Source organism: Catharus ustulatus, chromosome 1, assembly GCF_009819885.2.
Source record: "Catharus ustulatus isolate bCatUst1 chromosome 1, bCatUst1.pri.v2, whole genome shotgun sequence".
Classification (NCBI taxonomy): Eukaryota; Metazoa; Chordata; class Aves; order Passeriformes; family Turdidae; genus Catharus; species Catharus ustulatus.
Window position 1 is genome coordinate 25,457,715 of NC_046221.1, and position 17,158 is coordinate 25,474,872.

Here is a 17,158-nt window from a genome sequence, read left to right on the forward strand (position 1 = left end):
GTATTGAAAAATGAGAACTCGAATTCTAAAATATTTTATTTAACTTGTGTGTGAAGCTAAGAAAAAGCAAGATGCTTGCATTTAAAGAAAAGCATGAAAATTATTTTTCTACATTAAAGATGTATTTTGGTGGGCTACTGAGAAAAATCCTCAGGTATATTACTGGTAATATTGAAGAATACAGGAAGAGGAGGGGTTGGCAGATGAAACACAGTTATGCTTTGTCTTTGGGTCACTTTATTTTGGCCTCCTTAGCCATGCACAAAGAGAACCTGCAAGCATGAGCTGTGCAGCTCAAATGTGCAAAGTAGCCTTCAATTTGTCCTTGAATTCTAATATCAGATTTCCTACTATATGTTTTATAATGTCTTCATGTTAAATTACTGCCCTGTACAGCTCTGGTGATCAAAGGTAAACACAAATAAAGACTATTTCATGTTTTTAATGCCTAGAAGAATTTACTCACTTCTTACTGCTTGTGTTTACCCAGTTCTGTACCTTCCTCAACTTTCAGGAGAGAGCATCACAAAAGTTCTTCACTTCTGTGACTAGGTGACCTAATTGAAGTTATTCTGGGAAAGAGACTCTCCTTCTCTTTTGTCAGTCTGTAAAACAGTTGTGTTATGGATGAGGTGTGTAACAGGCCACCAAATGCTGATGTTGGTAGGCTGCTTAATGCTGTTCCCTACTGTTTTCTGCTGGATCCCCAGCTGCTGACCACTGACAGCAGGCAAGATGATTACTAGAGGAGAAACTGAAGACTATTATTACTGATGAATCAAAATTTCAGTCAGTTATGCTTCTGGAGAAAAAGGCATCAGAGCTTCTGCTTATTCTGAAGGTCTGGGTGGTGTGGTGAGGAAGAATGTGATGATATTCACAGGGAAGCAGCAGAAATGGTGATGGTTCCCAAACATCTGATAGGAGACAGTGGAACAAAGGACAGGGCTGACACGAGTGCCGTTTCATCACAGCATGCCCCAATCCAACAGCACCGTTTCCTGGGAGATGGAACAACACTGCGTGCCTACTAATCACGAGAGAAGCTCTCTGCTGTTCTCACAAGTCCTCCAAAACCTGTCTAACTCGAGTGGGCGAGGATCAGCCCACCCATGACAAACTACTGCAGCTTTATCCTACATGCTGTATATTATCAAAAATGTTATGTCTGCTCTGAACAAAATGTCCAAGTGTGATAAATGTGGGCAATGTTCCAAAAAAGTGGGCTTGTCTTCATAAGAAAATTGTACTTAAAATCAAACTTTAAGTTAATTCATTGTGATCAGCCTAATCTACAGACTTGCATGAGACACCCTTTTTTTTTTGTTAATATTGCTGTCACACTCACTGAAATGAATGTTTTGTGCAGATTAGTGTGCTGCTAACTAAATTGCTTTGAAATCTCATCAATTTTACTGTGATTTTCTCCTGTAGCTATGGGTATATGCTGTGGTCTTCTTTATATTGAACCTGTTCAGTTGCTTCTGTTATTATTACTTTAGGAAAGCTCTCAGTGAAGTAACAGGCATCCTCTCCCCTCTCAGGAGAGCGTATATTCTAGAGATTAGAGGAGGACTTGCATTGTCCTGACTGTGGAATGTACTCTCCTCAAACTGCATAAGGTTGGCATCACTGCTGGAGTAAATCTAAGTTTGATATGGTACAAGCCAGAGTTCATGATACAGCTCTTCTCAATGTCGAGAATAATGGGTAATTCTCTCTTTTGTAAAGTGTAGAATTCCAGCAGAAGGCCAAACTATCAGATCTACATTTTTTTTCTCACACATCCAAGGAAAGAATGAATGTTTTCTTGGTAAGTAAGCTTTTCATTGAAGAAATACAAGCATCAAATACTTTAGAATCATTAAAAAATCTATACACTCTGTGCTTATTCTCTGATATTGTGCTTGATCATCAGTGATCTATGTTTTATTGTGTTTTACTATTTGAACTGCATTATGAGATGAAAAGCTTGAAGGTACTTTGAAAATGTAGGTTAGGTTGGAAAAAGTGCTGTTCAGAATATCACAGGAGTCATTTAAAAGAAGCTTGTTACTGTGACATTCATGTCTAACACCAATATGGTGGGCTAAGTTTTTATCTGCAAGGATAATGGTAGTAATTTTAAATTAAAAAAAGAAAGAAAAATCTGATTCCTAGGGAAGGGCAGAAACATGAAAGCAGAATTATTTTAATGACTCAGTGAGAAAATTCTGCCAGTAAACTCTTTGTTACTTGTTTATGTAGTCTTGTGTAAACCAAAAATATTTTGTTTATTTAAAAAAAGCAACACACGTTTTATGTTGTGTCTTCCAATTATGTATGTCGAATATATTTTACTTTAGAGAAACCTTTGAGGCTATTATTTGATAATTCGGCAAGAAGTAACTTCATGACCACTAAATAGTCCTCCAAACAAGATGCCTCTTTTTCTGCAAGTTATTACTTTTATGAAAAATAAACCTAGTATAAGTAAGGTTAAGTAAGAGACAAAAAGAGTATGGTAAGTGTCAAAACAGCTTCATTTCTACTTTTACAATGGTGGGGAGCAGCTCAAGAATTACAATCCATTTATGATTATTTCCAGCTACTGCCTGAACTGCTACATTACTTTTTCATTTCTTAGGCAGATATTACAAAGTGTACGACATAACCTAGTATTATTTTTACTATATAAGTGTCATACTTCTTGTGCTTGAAATAATATCAGGTATTCCCTTTACCACACTACTTTTTGAGTTAAACTTACTGAAGTCACAAAAGAAAGGGCTGCTAGATCAGAAGATCCTAAAGCAAATGGCAAGAAATTTGTATAAAAATTTCAAGAAACCCAAGAAACAGCTATAATTCAGTAAGTTGGAAGCATAACCTTCTCCAGGAGTGATCTGTTGCTGATTTCACTGAAATTAAAGGCTGTCTTCTGCTCAGTTTTTGTAGCAGAGGAGTTAGGCTCACAAGAACTCGGCAGATGCCCTGGTGATACACGAGTCAGGCTGTTGCAGCGTGACTCAAGCAATGCTGACTTAGGCTAAAAGAGGATCTACTCTAATAAGCAGGGTTATGTTTTTGTCCTTGGAAACATGACTGTGACTTATACAGCAATTGGACAGGAATTTACACTGTGCTCTTTTCAAGAGGTAAAATGTTCCCACAATGTATTTGGTTTGCATGGCAAGGTTTTGGTAGCAGAGGGCTACAATTGTGACTTCAATGTGAAGATGATAGAAGCTTCTCCTGTATCTCACAGAGCCAATGCCAGCTGGAGCCAGGGTGCACTCAGCACTGGCCAAGGCTGAGCCCATCACTTGTGGTGATAGAGCCTCTAGAATAACATAGTTAAGAAGGAGGGGAAGATTATCGGTGGAAGCAATTGCAGCCAGGTAAGACAGGAGAATATAAGAGAGAAAAATCCCTGCAGACAGCAAGGCCAGAGAAGAAGGAGGAGGAGGAGGAGCAGGAGCTGCGTGAGGCACTTGAGCAGAGATTCCTTCCCCTGCAGCCCTTGGTGCAGACCATGGTGAGGCAGCTGTGTCCCTGCAGCCCATGGAGATCCAGAGTGGAGCAGAGATCCACCTGCAGACTGTGGAGGACCCCATGGCAAAGCAGGTGGGTGGCCAAAGGAGGCTGTGACCTTGTGGCAAGCCCATGCTGGTGCAGACTCCTGGCAGGACCTGTGGCCCAAGGAGAGAGGAGCCCACACTGGAGCGGTTTTGCTGGCAGAGGAACCCCATGGGGAACCCACAGTGGAGCAGGCTGCTCTGAGCAGCTGCATCCTGTGGAAGGGGTGCACACTGGAGCTGGGAAAGGGTGTGAGGAGTCCTTCCCTGGAGGAGGAAGTAGTGTCAGAAACAATGTGTGGTTAACTGACCACAACCCCTGTTCCCTGTCCCACTGTACTGAGGGGGAAGGACGTAGATATTCAGGAGTCAAGCTGAACCCAGGAGGAAGGTAGGGGTAGGTGTTTTAAGATTTCTTTTTTTATTTTTTTTTTCATTATCCTAGATTGGTAATAAATTAAACATATTTAAGTCAAGTCTGTTTTGCCCATGACCGTAACTGCTGAGTGATCTCTCCCTGTCCTTATTTTGACCCACAAACCTTTTGTTATATTGTCTCTTCTCTGTCCAGCTGAGGGGAGTGATAGAGTGGCTTTGGGGGGCAGCTGGTGTCCAGCCAGGGTCAATCACCAGCACTCCCACGCAAACTCTCGAAAGACTGAATTTGGGGCAGTATTTTGGGAGACTTGTACCACTGTGTTTCAGGCCTTCCTAATGTCTCTAAACAATGGCTCCAGGGATCAATGCTCTTCTTGCTTACCCTCTCTCAGCAGCCCCACATGCCTATGTACTTAACCCTTGCCTCTGCGCATGGTTAAAGAGAACAATACTGGGAACTCTGCTCTGCCTTGTTTGGGCAAGCAAAGCTATAGCCTCTGTAATCAAGGAGGATGGAGATGGCCTTCTTCTTGTTTTCTGTATCTAAATGTGGCATTCTAATGTGGGAGGTGCAGAAACCTTTAGCATGCTGCTCTCTGCTCTGTCACCATGTAGAGAAAAGACCACAGCTTGTGTGGTAGGATAAGATTATGCCACAGGAAGGGCTTAGTAGTTGCCTTTCCCCTGTGTTTTTGTTACGAACTGTGATTGACTCAACTGAGAAGCAGGGGAAAAGGAGGGTTTCTACATCTACCTGCTGTGAAGGTTATATCTTCTGTTTTGTTATTGATGGGAGGGGTTTCAGAATACTGTAGCAATCAACATGGCCACAACCTCCCAGCAGATCTCCTGATTTTGTTCTATAAGCTTTTCATTCAGTAAGTTTGAAAAGAGTTTTAAAAATAAGTAGAATTTTGATCTGCACTTCATTGAATTTGTTTATACAGGTTTGGCTAAACAATCAAATAAGAACATAAAAATCAGCATTGTCACAATAATTTCCTACTGCCTGCTGTTGGTTAAATACACACAATCAGCTTTCAAAGGGTACGTAGAAATAATTATGGTATAGCCCAATTTTTAAGACTTCTGCTCTTTGCTATTTTTAGAAAATACTACCTCACATTTCTGCACAGATTTGAAATAACAGAATCAGTTACACCTACATAAGATATTTAAAATAAATGAATAAACAGACCAACTCCCTTCTCAAAAAGTAAAGCAGAACAACCCGTTCTTCATGAGACATGAATAACTTTCTAATTAACATGAATTGCTACTATTAGAACATTTTAATATAGCCTGTAACAATTACTCTTTAAAAACAGTCTGTTTTGTTATGAGTTATGTTCAGCTTTCAGAAGGCAAAAAGTTAAATGAAACATTGTCATAATCATGCCCAAGATTAGCATGCTAATTAAAAAAAATTGAGTTATCTTCTGGAGCATCTATTTTTCTTCTCCAATTTGGAGCCTTCCATGAAAAAACAAACTGTTCTCTATGCCTCATCTTTAAAATTTCTTATGTTACAGATGAATCAGTTAGTGAAAAATTTATGATTCATTCCTAGAAAAAAATTTCTTGAACTTCCCCACCTATGTGGCCTGAGGGTCATACCCCTAGTGAGTTATGTCCTAGGAAGCTTTCTCATTTCATCAGCAAGAATTCTTAATTTTCTTTTTGATATTGCATCCACGAGGATCTTGGTATTAAGTTATTGCTGAAATGGTAGGCATGATCAGACTCAAGATTTCTAGCATTGCAGTCTGAGTACAAGCACAGCTGGTAAGTATCATGGGCAATCACATATTCTGTGGTACAGAGTATTACAGGGAGTTTTAGTCTGAGAAATATTGTGTATCTTAGTAATGGTATTAATTGCAGATGGTTAGATATTTGATTTCAAGTTTATGCTTTTCAAGCTCACTATAAATGAAAGGGAAAAGGCAAAATGTTATATAAAGCTACATGGTCAGTGATTTCCATCAGTGCTGAATCAGATGGTTTACATCTACCAAAACAGTTTGACAAAGTAGGAGAAGGAACAGAAGTGGGAAGGAGGCTTATTTTCTCAAAGAGCGATGTAGCCAAAGTAATTCCTTGCAATTAGATCTTTTGATAGTGCAAAACCTTCAGTGAAAGAAGAGAGAAAAAATATATAGGCTTCAATTTTGGGATTCTGAATCCTTGAATTTCCTACTAGCATTGTTTGTTAGACTTCAGACCACAGGAGCAGAAAGAGTGCTCCATATGAATGGGGAAAATAGTATAGGCAATTTTTCTAAAACTTATCTGTAAGAACAGGCCCATCAAAATTAAGGGGGTGAGGGGAGCTGATTAGTTGCACTGAGATCCTAAAGTGATTTGTCCAGCCTGTCTATTGATCATAATAGTTTTTCTTTTTTCTTTAGTAACTTGAGATACAGTGTCCTTGGTAGGATGCTTTACTTACTCTTTTGTATTACTACCGCATCCCAGTTTTACTCAGCATATTAAAAGAAAGGTCTAAGTAGTAATATATATATAGCAATATATGCATTTGTATTTCCCTAAAATATCTTTTACTTCTTTTGCCTTGCTCCCCAAACTGTTCATTTCCCAATTTTTGTTCTATTGCCAGACTGAATGCAAGCTTCAGCAAATCTATTAAAAAGGTAAATAAGAAGTGTTTGGGGCATATAAGAGTAGTAGGACTTGCTCTGGAAAACAATCAGAAGGCCTGCCTAAAAATAAGTATTTTAGCCTTATGCATGTATTGTCCATACATTTCCCTTTAACGTACAGGTTCAGAATTCTAAACTTAACTTTCAAACAAGCCAGTGCTTTCTGCAGTTTGGGAGGTTTGCAGACATTTCCTTTTCTAGTAATCAGGATAGTTCAGGATAGAAGGACATTTGCCATTCTCTTTAGTGATTCCCAGTGTTACTGAGTGACCCCTAATTTTTAAACATAATGAATTCAAGAAAACTGTAGCATAATTTGATGGTTTAAGAATCTTCATCCTGATTAAAAAACCCAGGATTTGGTGTCTTGATGCAATATAAATTTGTAGTAGTTAAGGCGGCAGAATTTCATTCAGTGTTTTCTCTTTGCAGTGGAAAATAATTTCTGCCACATTTTTTTCTGGTAAGTTGTCTCAGTTGTCCTTTAAAACTTAAAACAGGTAATACACTAGTGTGTCCTGTGTTCTGATACTTAGATGATTTTTATACTGAGAAGTCACGAGAAGTTTCCTCTTAACAAATGATCCATTCATGATAATGCCACCATCTGCTGTCCTCCAGGGAGGATGGAGAGCAATGAAAACAAAAAATAGCAAAATTTCAAACCCACTCACTAGGTGCAGACTCCCTCCAGCAATCCACAAATCTTCAGGCATCTGGCACGGACTTGGCAGCTTTGTAATTGTGGGAAGTGAAAAATAGGCGTAGTTAAACTTACGCCTAGCATTCTCTTATTTTTTAGAAAGATAGTAAAATAGTAATGTGGTACCCGTTTGCAGGCATGCATCTATGTATAGCTTCAGATGGCCTCCCCAAAGCACTTAAACTGCTGAGAACACCATGCATGGGCGAACTGTAGTGTTAGTGAATTTGGGATTTATTAAACTCCCACTCTCTCAGCTGTTTTGGAAAATTTGGTGCACTGTGTTCTTTTTCCTTCTCTAAATGGCACTGAGCATAACCAGTAGTAGCACCATGAGTTACTACTACCTCATACTACATTAAACATACACTTTCTTTCTTTCCTTGCAGTGAAATAATGAAAGAATTTCTTTGTCTAATGAGATCAGTCTCTTCACTGGCTGTATATGCTCTTGTAGAGCAGTTGTGCAAGGCTAATTGCACAATATCCTATACTTGTAAGTTCTCAAGTATAGGATACAAGGAGAATGTTCTCTTGTCTTTCCCCTCTCCCAGCCCAGTTACTTGCCTGTTTGTTTCTGGGTTCTTAGTCAGTCCTCTGCACAGTTTGGGAGGAGCACTACCATGCAAGCCAATAATTCCCTTGCAGCTCTGCCTGAGCTGCTTCCTTTCTTTTTTTTTTTTTTAAAAAAACCCCTTTCTTTTCCTGTTCCAATTACAGGACAAGCTGGAGTTACTGCAATATAAAGCAAAACTGTTTACCTACAACTGGGATTATTTGGGACTGATTGAATGGTGTCTCTGCCATACAACCAACATGAACCAAAGCCAGTGATTTCATGCTTGATAGGTATCATAGTCAAGGCACTGACAGAACTCTCAAAGATGCCTATATAGAGGCATGGGCACATGCAGCTAACTTTTCTTTTGTTTCCATCATTTTACTCTCTATCCGAAAGATCCACTACATCCATAATACATGAATAATAAGGGTCAAGTACTTTTGCTCCTCATGCACTCTTTATGACTTCCCTCTCAGTTCTGACAGGTTGTTGGCAGTTTTGTACACACCTGTATTTCCCTTCTGCCTCTCCCTCCTCACCATCTATTCCTAAATGTGATTTTTCTTTCACACTGCATGATGTGAAACTAATGCAGACTGCTGGGTAGTAGGTCTAAATTACTTTAGACCTCTGTAATCTCACTTCCCTTCACTCACCCTTCAGCCCAGTCCTCTACCCTCCTTCTTTAGAGCCATTTTTCTTAGATGACAAGACAGTGCTTGGAAGAGAGGCTGAGCATTTGTATGAGGTGTATTACGTAGAGCAATGCCACACAAGACAGAGGAAAAATTAGTAACGTGACCTCATTACACAGAATTTTCCCATAAACTGAATTTATGTAAAGTTCTTGGTCAAACAGTTAAAATTCTGAATCCTATTCTTGATTCTGCATCCCCTCCCTTTCACTTGTAGACTCTTGATTTTAGTATGTTTGCTTCTGCTGAGCTACGAGGCAGCCTGCTTGCAGTACTTGCACTTGCTGCCCAAACACCAGCACATAAAAATATTTAGGTCCAAACCCTACTATCAGCTTATTTACTAAGTGATCTTGTTATTCTGCTAAAGTGTGCATGACCATATGCCTGAATAAATGAAAACACTCACCCTTAACATGGGGCACTGGAATGTTCCCTGGAGCTTTTTGGTCTCTTTGTCATTGCACAGTTGATACAAATGACCAAATCAGACATTATTTGTTAAGTGAAAATGGATGGGCAGGTTGTATATAAATACACCCTGCTTTGGTAGCAATAATGTTGTTTGTTTCTGGTTTCACCAGGACCTTCTCCTCTGGTGACCAGGATCCATGACCAAAACTCACCGTGCAGGTCAATACAGGTCCCAGCTTCTCACGTTCTCCTTGGGCTGCTCCCCTTCTACTTTGTTCTTACCAGCAGTATGTGCTGCATCAGAGTATTCATAACGTAATGCAGCTTTCCAGAACACAGCCCTTTATCTCGAAGGACAGGAAGTGGAGCTTCCAAAAAGTGGAAGCTTTGATTATCCAGCTGTCTTGTGCGGATTTAGCCATTGACTTGACAGTGAAATGACAAGAGGTTTAGCTTGCCTAAAGAGGCATAATGTACTTGCAGAACTAAGGGAACACAACCGTGCAGAACAATAGAGAAACCCAGTACTTTTCCCACCTGTTTTCCCTGCATTTCCCTCCGCGGTGCCTCCCGGAGACTCGGCCAGCGCTGTGCCGGGGGTGGCATCGCCCCTTGCCGCCGAGAGGAGGCGCCAAAGAGCCACTGGTCTCGGCTGTGAAACCTCTGGTTTGGTTACCTTGGTAAAACACCCCCAGGTTCAGTGTCAGACCCCTGTTCAGCACCGAGTTGGGCTCGGCTGTGAAACCTCTGGTTTGGTTACCTTGGTAAAACACCCCCAGGTTCGGTGTCAGACCCCTCGTCAGCACGGCATTTGGGCTCGGCTGTGAAACCTTTGGTTTGGTTACCTTGGTAAAACACCCCCGAGCTCAGTGTCAGACCCCTGTTCAGCACCGAGTTGGGCTCGGCTGTGAAACCTCTGGTTCGGTCACCTTGGTAAAACACCCCCGAGCACAGTGTCAGACCCGCTGGTCAGACCTGACTCCTGCGCTTGCTTTTCTGCTGCCCTCCCGGCTTGATGGTTCTGCCTGCGCAAAACTGGCTGCCTTGGAGCAGCTATCGCTGGGTGTTTGTGTCCTGGGCAATGGCTCCGACCCTTCAAAAGCTTTTCTCGTCTGTATGTTGCAATCGCTTGTTCTGTTTCATGCAAATATTTATGTAATCCTTTTCCACTATAATGCTATATTGATTAACAGGAGTGTTCCTTCCCTTCTTAAACACGGCATAGTTAAATTTGTAGACTTTGATTAATTAATTCTTGTTTTGTGTATCAACCTGATGGCAGCGCTCTCATTTTTCTTTTAAATGCTGTGATCACTTCTTGATTTCTCTTTCTCTTACTCCAGTGCTTTAGTGATAGCACAGAACTAATGCAAACTGTATTTCTACAGTGACTGCAGCACTTTGATATTATTTCTATGCTTTGGCAAAGAACATAGCTTGTCCAAAATAACGGAATATTTTTGGCTGGCCTATGTTCATTATCTGATGCCATATGAAACACAATAATTAAGTATTTAATGCTTTTATGCACTAAATTAAATTGACAACCAAATCTAGATTTAAGAGAGAGCTTTCACTTGATGGTGTGTCAGCAAGACAGTACCTGTAAGGTAAGGGAAAAGAGAATCAAAGTACATGACAGGTAATCAAAGAATGGGAAACAACATTTGGGGTTACATTCTGTAAGTGACAGCTATTTTGAGATAAATAGCTGTTATTTATTTATTAATTATTCAAATTACTGGAGTTTTGTAAAGGAAAAAGGAGAAACAAATTACACTAATGCAATAGTGACAAGTCTACATTCATGTTACCAAGAGGGTGTGGAACACAGACTACTAAAATGTGAACTCAAATAGAGGCATAAGCATCGACTTCAGGGTGGAGCAATCCAGACAAATTTTTCCGACTTGGCAATAGATTGCACACTGCAAGGCAGCAGTGGTGTGCTGCATTTTGTGAACTCTGGCCTCTGTTTCTGTTTCCAAAAAGTCATATTCTGCTCTTTCAATGTCAGTATAGGCTGCAAAGTGTCACTGAATTTGAACAGTTGGAAAACTGAACTTGCTGCTTTCTCTTCTTCATGGCCCAAAATGTTACTTGATTTGCCAAGGTAGCAATTCCTGAATTCACTAATCAGATTTGCCTGTGTGTTATTTACTGACAGTGCCAAGTACACTCATAAGCTCTGATTATCAAGTACATTTCGAGTATACTTCTCTCTCTTCTCCCAGTTTGGCTCACTAAGTGAGCTTTAGGAGTAACAATGGATATCTACTGCACAAGAAGTACTCTAAGATAATGCTTTTGCACAGAGTGCCAAACCCTATTATTTTTTGCATTCTAGATTCACATTGTAAAGAAAAACTGCATTTCAAATAGAAAATTAATGTTAAAATAAGAAAATATTTCCATGAAGAGATAACTATTGAATTATGGTGAGGCTCTCAACTATCTCTTATTTCTGCTCTTCTGGTTTGAAATAGTTGAATTGGTAACATTTCCAATTCTGAATCTTTCCCAATGATGTTGAAGACTTTTCTCTACCATATATCTTCATATGTTACTGACCTGATGAATCAAGGTATGTGACAGGTAGCACTCACCTTGGAGGATCTTACTCACTTTGTCAATCTGTTTTATGGGATGCTTCCTAACAGTTTTCCCTCCCAAACAGTTTAACATGAAATGAGTTTTGCTGGGACTGATTCTTAGCAAATCCTAGCAGGTGAAACATTTTGTCTTTTCCATGAGATCATGCATTTTCTGCAACTAGCTGCCATCGTTCTAGTTAGACTGGTAATTAATAGTTGTCTGTGTTGTGCTATAAAGGCAGAGTTCAATATTGAGGGCTCATGAGATAAAGTTGTGTGAAATATAGCTCTTTTGACCATTTTAAAGATTTCCAGATTTTAATGAAGGCACAACTGCCATTTCAAAGTAAGCAGTTGTACGCAGTGTATAATTCATGTTTTCCCCTCTTGAAATTTTGATTTTATTCTAGCCATAGCATTTCTTGAATAATTTAAAAGCACAATGTTTAAGAATGGATGTGAAAGTCTCCTCAGAGTAACTGAGAAAAGGCTTTGCTAGTCTTAGTTTAGGCCTTCATATGCTAATATTTGCCTTTCTGATAAACTGCTAAAATACGCAGTTTTGTTATCATTAGAAGATTTTCTTCAGATCTTTCAGGACAAAGTTTTTTGTTTTTTTTGATACTATACTTGATCTTTCAAGTAGTTTGACATGCTTTATGTAAAAACAGCACAATCTTCAGAAGTTGCCAAATTAGTGATATTAATGAGCTTCCATTTTTAACTATTAATGGCTTTCTATATAAAATAATTACGGCAATCACAGATTGCTCATGTTTGAAATTACAGGTTATCAACCTATTATTATAGGTGTTTGTTGTATATTTTAGTCTCTGTTACTCTGGTTTAGGGGAACCCTGATGTGAATGTACTTTATCTGCCAAAATGTAAGCATTTTGTTCAGACCAGATCTTTTTCTTTAAGCTGGATTACATAATAAGAACTCATGGGAACTTTGGAAAAATAGAACTCAATTCTGTTTATGTTGTGATATGTATAAGAAAGAAAAACCTCCTCCCCACCAATGGTTTGGCAGGATAGCAGAGAGAGGATTTCTTGGCCAAAGATCAAATTAAATAAATAGTTTCCATTTCTATGTGAACAGCCAGATATTATCTTGTAAGACTTAAAAGACACTGACACGAGACAAATGTTGGAATGACTTATTTCCTTTGCCTGCGCCACGTGGAAAAACTTGCATTGCTGCTCTGCTGCTCAAATAAATTGCTACCACAAAAAACTAGTGGCTTAAAAGCAGAGAAGTGACTTGAAACAACCCATCAGTGACATCCAAAGTAAATGTAGCTACTAAAATATTGTAAGTAAATATAATTCACACATATAGAGTAAACAGAAAATCATGTTTTCAGTGCTGTGGGACTGCATCAAACTGGTTTTAAAAGATACTGGGTATAATTTAAACTCATGCCAATATAGTTAAACAACTTGGATCTCTCCCTGGCAGATGTGAAAATTCAGATTCGTTTGAATGGAGTTGTTACTGCATTGCAAGTAAAATGACGGTCATACTCTATCATATGTAAATACTAAACTGAATGGATTTTAAATTCCCATTGGTTGGGAAATGGAGGAATTATATAACTCCAGTGAAGTTACTCTGATTTTATACTCATATAGTAAGGAGGCCCTTGGTCTCTTAGCTTCTCTAAAGTATGCTGTGCAGCATTTTAATATTGCTCAGGAATTAACAGAAATATCGATCATACTTTAGCAAAGCCTAAAACTACTTTATAGTCAAATGGATTATCAAAAAAGCACTGAAAATGTGAAAGGACACACAATTCTGATTTTTATAGTTTGATGCATGGCTATGTACATACATGTAGAGATTGTCTTAAAAAGAAACAAAATTGAAATAAAATACTATTTATTATCCTAGACATTTTAATAATAATAATAATAATAACAATAATAATAATAATAATAATAATAATAATAATAATAATAATAATATTGTTCCACATTGGCATTTTGTAAATAAGGATGTAGATTGAAATTTTTTGTAAGTGATTATAATGTAAGTTTGAATAACTTAGATGTCAGCGACCAAAGCTGAACATTTAAACAGGGTCTCAACTGTCTCTGATAAAGCAGCCAAAATTTCTGTACATCTTGGCTGTAATGAACCTGAGGTTGTATTGGAGGAACATGACGTTACTTAAAATAATTTGGCATTAGATCTGTTTCAAAGCCGAACGTTTGTCTACTTACAGCACATTTACGGAAAACATAAATGTAATGTATTATCTCTCATTGTGGAAAACTTGAGATTTAATGTGCATTGCTTCTGTCAACATCAGTGAGTTGTCTCATTTCCTTACTTTCTACTAAAGTATAATATAGAGGTAGTTTGCACTATTCTGCCATGAAATAATATAGCTGTTCTCTTGGGTACATTATTTCATGTGTATATTACGGGTGAGAAGTGACCATCTTATTTGCACAACTTCTGTTAGAAAATGAATTTAAAGATATTTGTGGCTTCACTTATGCAGATAAGGTAGTGAATATTTTTCCAATTATCTTTATATAATTAGATGTGAATTAATCTCTTTAAGATTGTCTCAATTATTTCATTGGTTTTTAAATGTTTGCTTGTGTTCCTTTTTTTAGTTGTGTGTGGGAATTACGAAACTCTGAAAGACAAATATCTGGTACATGCTAAGGTCTTCAACCACCCCACATCCTTAGCCAAAAATCACAAAGGAAATAAAATGCTTAAATTTCTGCTTGTCTCTATTCTTCTTTGATAACACCTGAAGTTCTGTTAATATATTTTTTATCTCCAAAAGTCAAGCAGCTCTTTAGGTGTTCCTACAGCTTAATGTCTACAAAATCATACCAATAGAAAGACACTGACAGAGAGACTGGGCCTCAGACTTGTGGTAATATCTGATGTTTAGAATTTAATAGGTGATCTTCTTCTAAGTTGAAATATTTTCAGCCCTTGTACAGTGAATCACCTGTAAGATTCCTTATTTGCAAACAGCTGTGAAAATGTTCCATTCTTCTTCTTTGGAACACTGTCTTGGAAGGGGAGCTTTCTGTGACCGCTTTGGAAGCTTAGGGGCTGCCAATATCATTACAAATTTCATCTGATCTCCTTTTCTCCCTGCTGTGTTGGTATGTTTTGGCATGGTCTTGCTCATCCAGAATCCCTCACCTCCTCCCCTGCCCCCAGGAGCCTGAGCAGGGGCTGTGCAGTGCACCAGGACAGGCACTGCCAGCGGTGGGGAAAATTCGGGAACGCCCCTGCTTCTGTTCCTGGCCTCTGGTGCATGTATTTATTAAAATGCTGGTTTTCAATCTATCTTATAAGTTTTGTTGTTTGCCTGTCAATATTCATGCTGGTTACTTAAACTTTATTGAGGCAAACACTTTTGTGCTGCATCCCCTTGGTAAAATTAGGTAGAGATTGAGACTTGTGAACGCATCAGTGGTACATAGTACCCAGGCTTCAGTCCCATTAAAAGTAATGAATTAAGTTGGTGGATCTATATATCTTTTTTATTTTAATTTCCATTCACCACTGTCCTGCTTCTGTATATATAATAATTAGTTTTCAGACTTCACAGTGTTCATCTCCAGGCCATTTTCTGGATATTCACGCAGTTAGTTTAAGGAACTTTGCTGAGGAGTTGCTATGTGATTAACAGCCATCACCTTCCCGGATTGCCCATTTTACAAATCACCTAGAGATTTCATGTTCTGGAATTAAGTTTTCTTATTACCTTTATAAAGCCAAAACATTTTTGTGGTGAACTCGCCCAGTTAACAAACAACAAAGGCGTTCTGGTTGTGCTCCAAGGGTGATCCTCCGTCCCTGTCAGCAGCTGCCAGAACAAGGCATGCCCACGGCACTGTGAGCGGTTTGCCGGGGTTTGTCACCAGCACTTTCCTCGCTCGGGCAGCCTGGCGGCGTGGCTCAACAGGGAAGGAACACGCTGGCTCCTGACCCGTAGGGAGCTCTCGGTGCGCCGGTGCCACCCGCGCCCCGCGCGTTTCCTGCACGGGAAGGAGCGGGGGCTCGCCCGGGACCCGGGGCGCTGCCCCTCCCGCGCGGGGGCGGGCACGCCGCCTGCTCCGAACGGGCGGGTGCCGGGCGGGCCCGGTCCACGGGGTCAGGCTGGAAACGAGCGTTGCACAGGAGGGAAGAAGGGATAAACCGAGCCGGGGGCAGCTTGCGGGACTCGGCGCTGGCGGCGTGGCCGCGGCCGGGCCCGTCCTCCGCCTGTCGGCAGTCACCGCCCGGGGCCGGACTGCAGCGGGCCGGCCGCCTCCCCCGCCCCGCCGGCGGAGCGAACCACTGCGGCTCGCCGAGGAGGTGAGGCACCTGTCACCCGCGGGCGGCGGCGGCGGGCGGCCCCGCGGCGGGCGGCGGCGGCGGCTCGGGGCGCGTCCCGCGGCGGGGGCGCGGCGGCCGCGCGGCGGCGGAGGGGCGGGCGCCGGGCGGGAGCGCGGCCGCGGCGGCCACGGCGCCTCATCCTCCCCCGCGCCGCCGCCGCGGGTGTGAGCGCGGAGCCGTGTCCGTGCCCCCGCTGCCGCCGCCGCCGCTGCCTGCAATGGCGTTGAGGCGACGCGGCGGCTGCTGCCTCCTGTCAGGCGGGCGGCGGCAGCGGCCGCTGTGCGCAGAGGAGGCGCGGGGGCAGCGCTGAGCCGCGCGGCCGGGAGATCCGTCGCGGCTGTCGGCTGGGTAAGGCAGCGTGCGCGCCGGGGTGCAGGGGCGCCGGGCTCCGCGGGGAGCAGCGCTGGCACCGGGCTTTTGTTTGGCGGGGTCGGCGGGCGCCTGGCCGGGCGCTGCCTCGCCGCAAGGTGCTGCCCGGGGCCCCGCGGCTCCAGCCCGCCGGGGCGGCACGGCCGCCCGAGGAGGAGCCGCCGCCGCGGGGGCTCCAGCGCTGCCCGCTCGGGTTGAGTTTATTGCCTTCTGCGAGGGCTGCACGGCTCGCCGAGGGTCTCTGCCGTGTGGCCTTTCCAGTGGCCCGTGGCAATCGGCGGGAGCGGAGCGGGAGGTGCGCGGGGCCGGGCGCGGCGGCCGCGGGCTCCCGGTACCGGCACCGAGCGTGCAGCGGCCAGAGTGAGGCGTCTCCGCCTCGGCGGCGCGGCAGGGAGAGGGCTGGGGAGCAGGAGCGGAGGGGAAGGGAGAGGGGCTTGGCTGGGGAGACCCCCTGGTGCCCTTGGGCTGGGCTGCGGGGCGCGGGGTTGCGCCCCTGGGCCGGGGCGTGGAGCGGTCCAGCCCCTGGCTCCGTTTCTGCATCTTCTCGTTGGTACCTCCGGCATCTTCCAGACGATAAAACCGCTGCCCGTGACGAGGGGCAACTTTCTCTAACGGGATTTCGCTTCCTTTACCCTGTCGGCTGAAGATGTTAACTTTGGGTGCAGTTTTTTGTATTCCTTCGAGCTGATGTTTAATTTGCCTTTCTAAGTGTATTATCTTTGATCGCATTTCTACCATTATGTTTCTCTGAGAGAGCAAGGATCGTCTTGCAGTGCCTCATATTTCACGTCACTTTGCCTTTCCTTTGCATGCATATTTGTGCCATGATACTATACTTGTGAATGGAAAGATACGAT

The 17,158-nt window shown here is 42.1% G+C and overlaps 1 protein-coding gene across 6 annotated transcripts in view; it reads left to right on the top strand.

The window, feature by feature from the left end:
* The first annotated feature begins 15,821 nt into the window (after positions 1-15,821).
* The window catches only part of PPP1R9A (protein phosphatase 1 regulatory subunit 9A), a 136,418-nt gene continuing 135,081 nt past the window's right edge, over positions 15,822-17,158 (top strand). For 5 of the 6 annotated variants that reach the window (XM_033073612.2, XM_033073627.2, XM_033073646.2 and 2 more), the window contains exon 1: positions 16,186-16,280. The gene's annotated coding sequence lies outside the window, so the exon portion shown is untranslated. Of the gene's footprint in view, positions 15,912-16,185; positions 16,281-17,158 lie in introns of those variants that run through there. The other variant, XM_033073621.2, reaches the window with a different exon arrangement.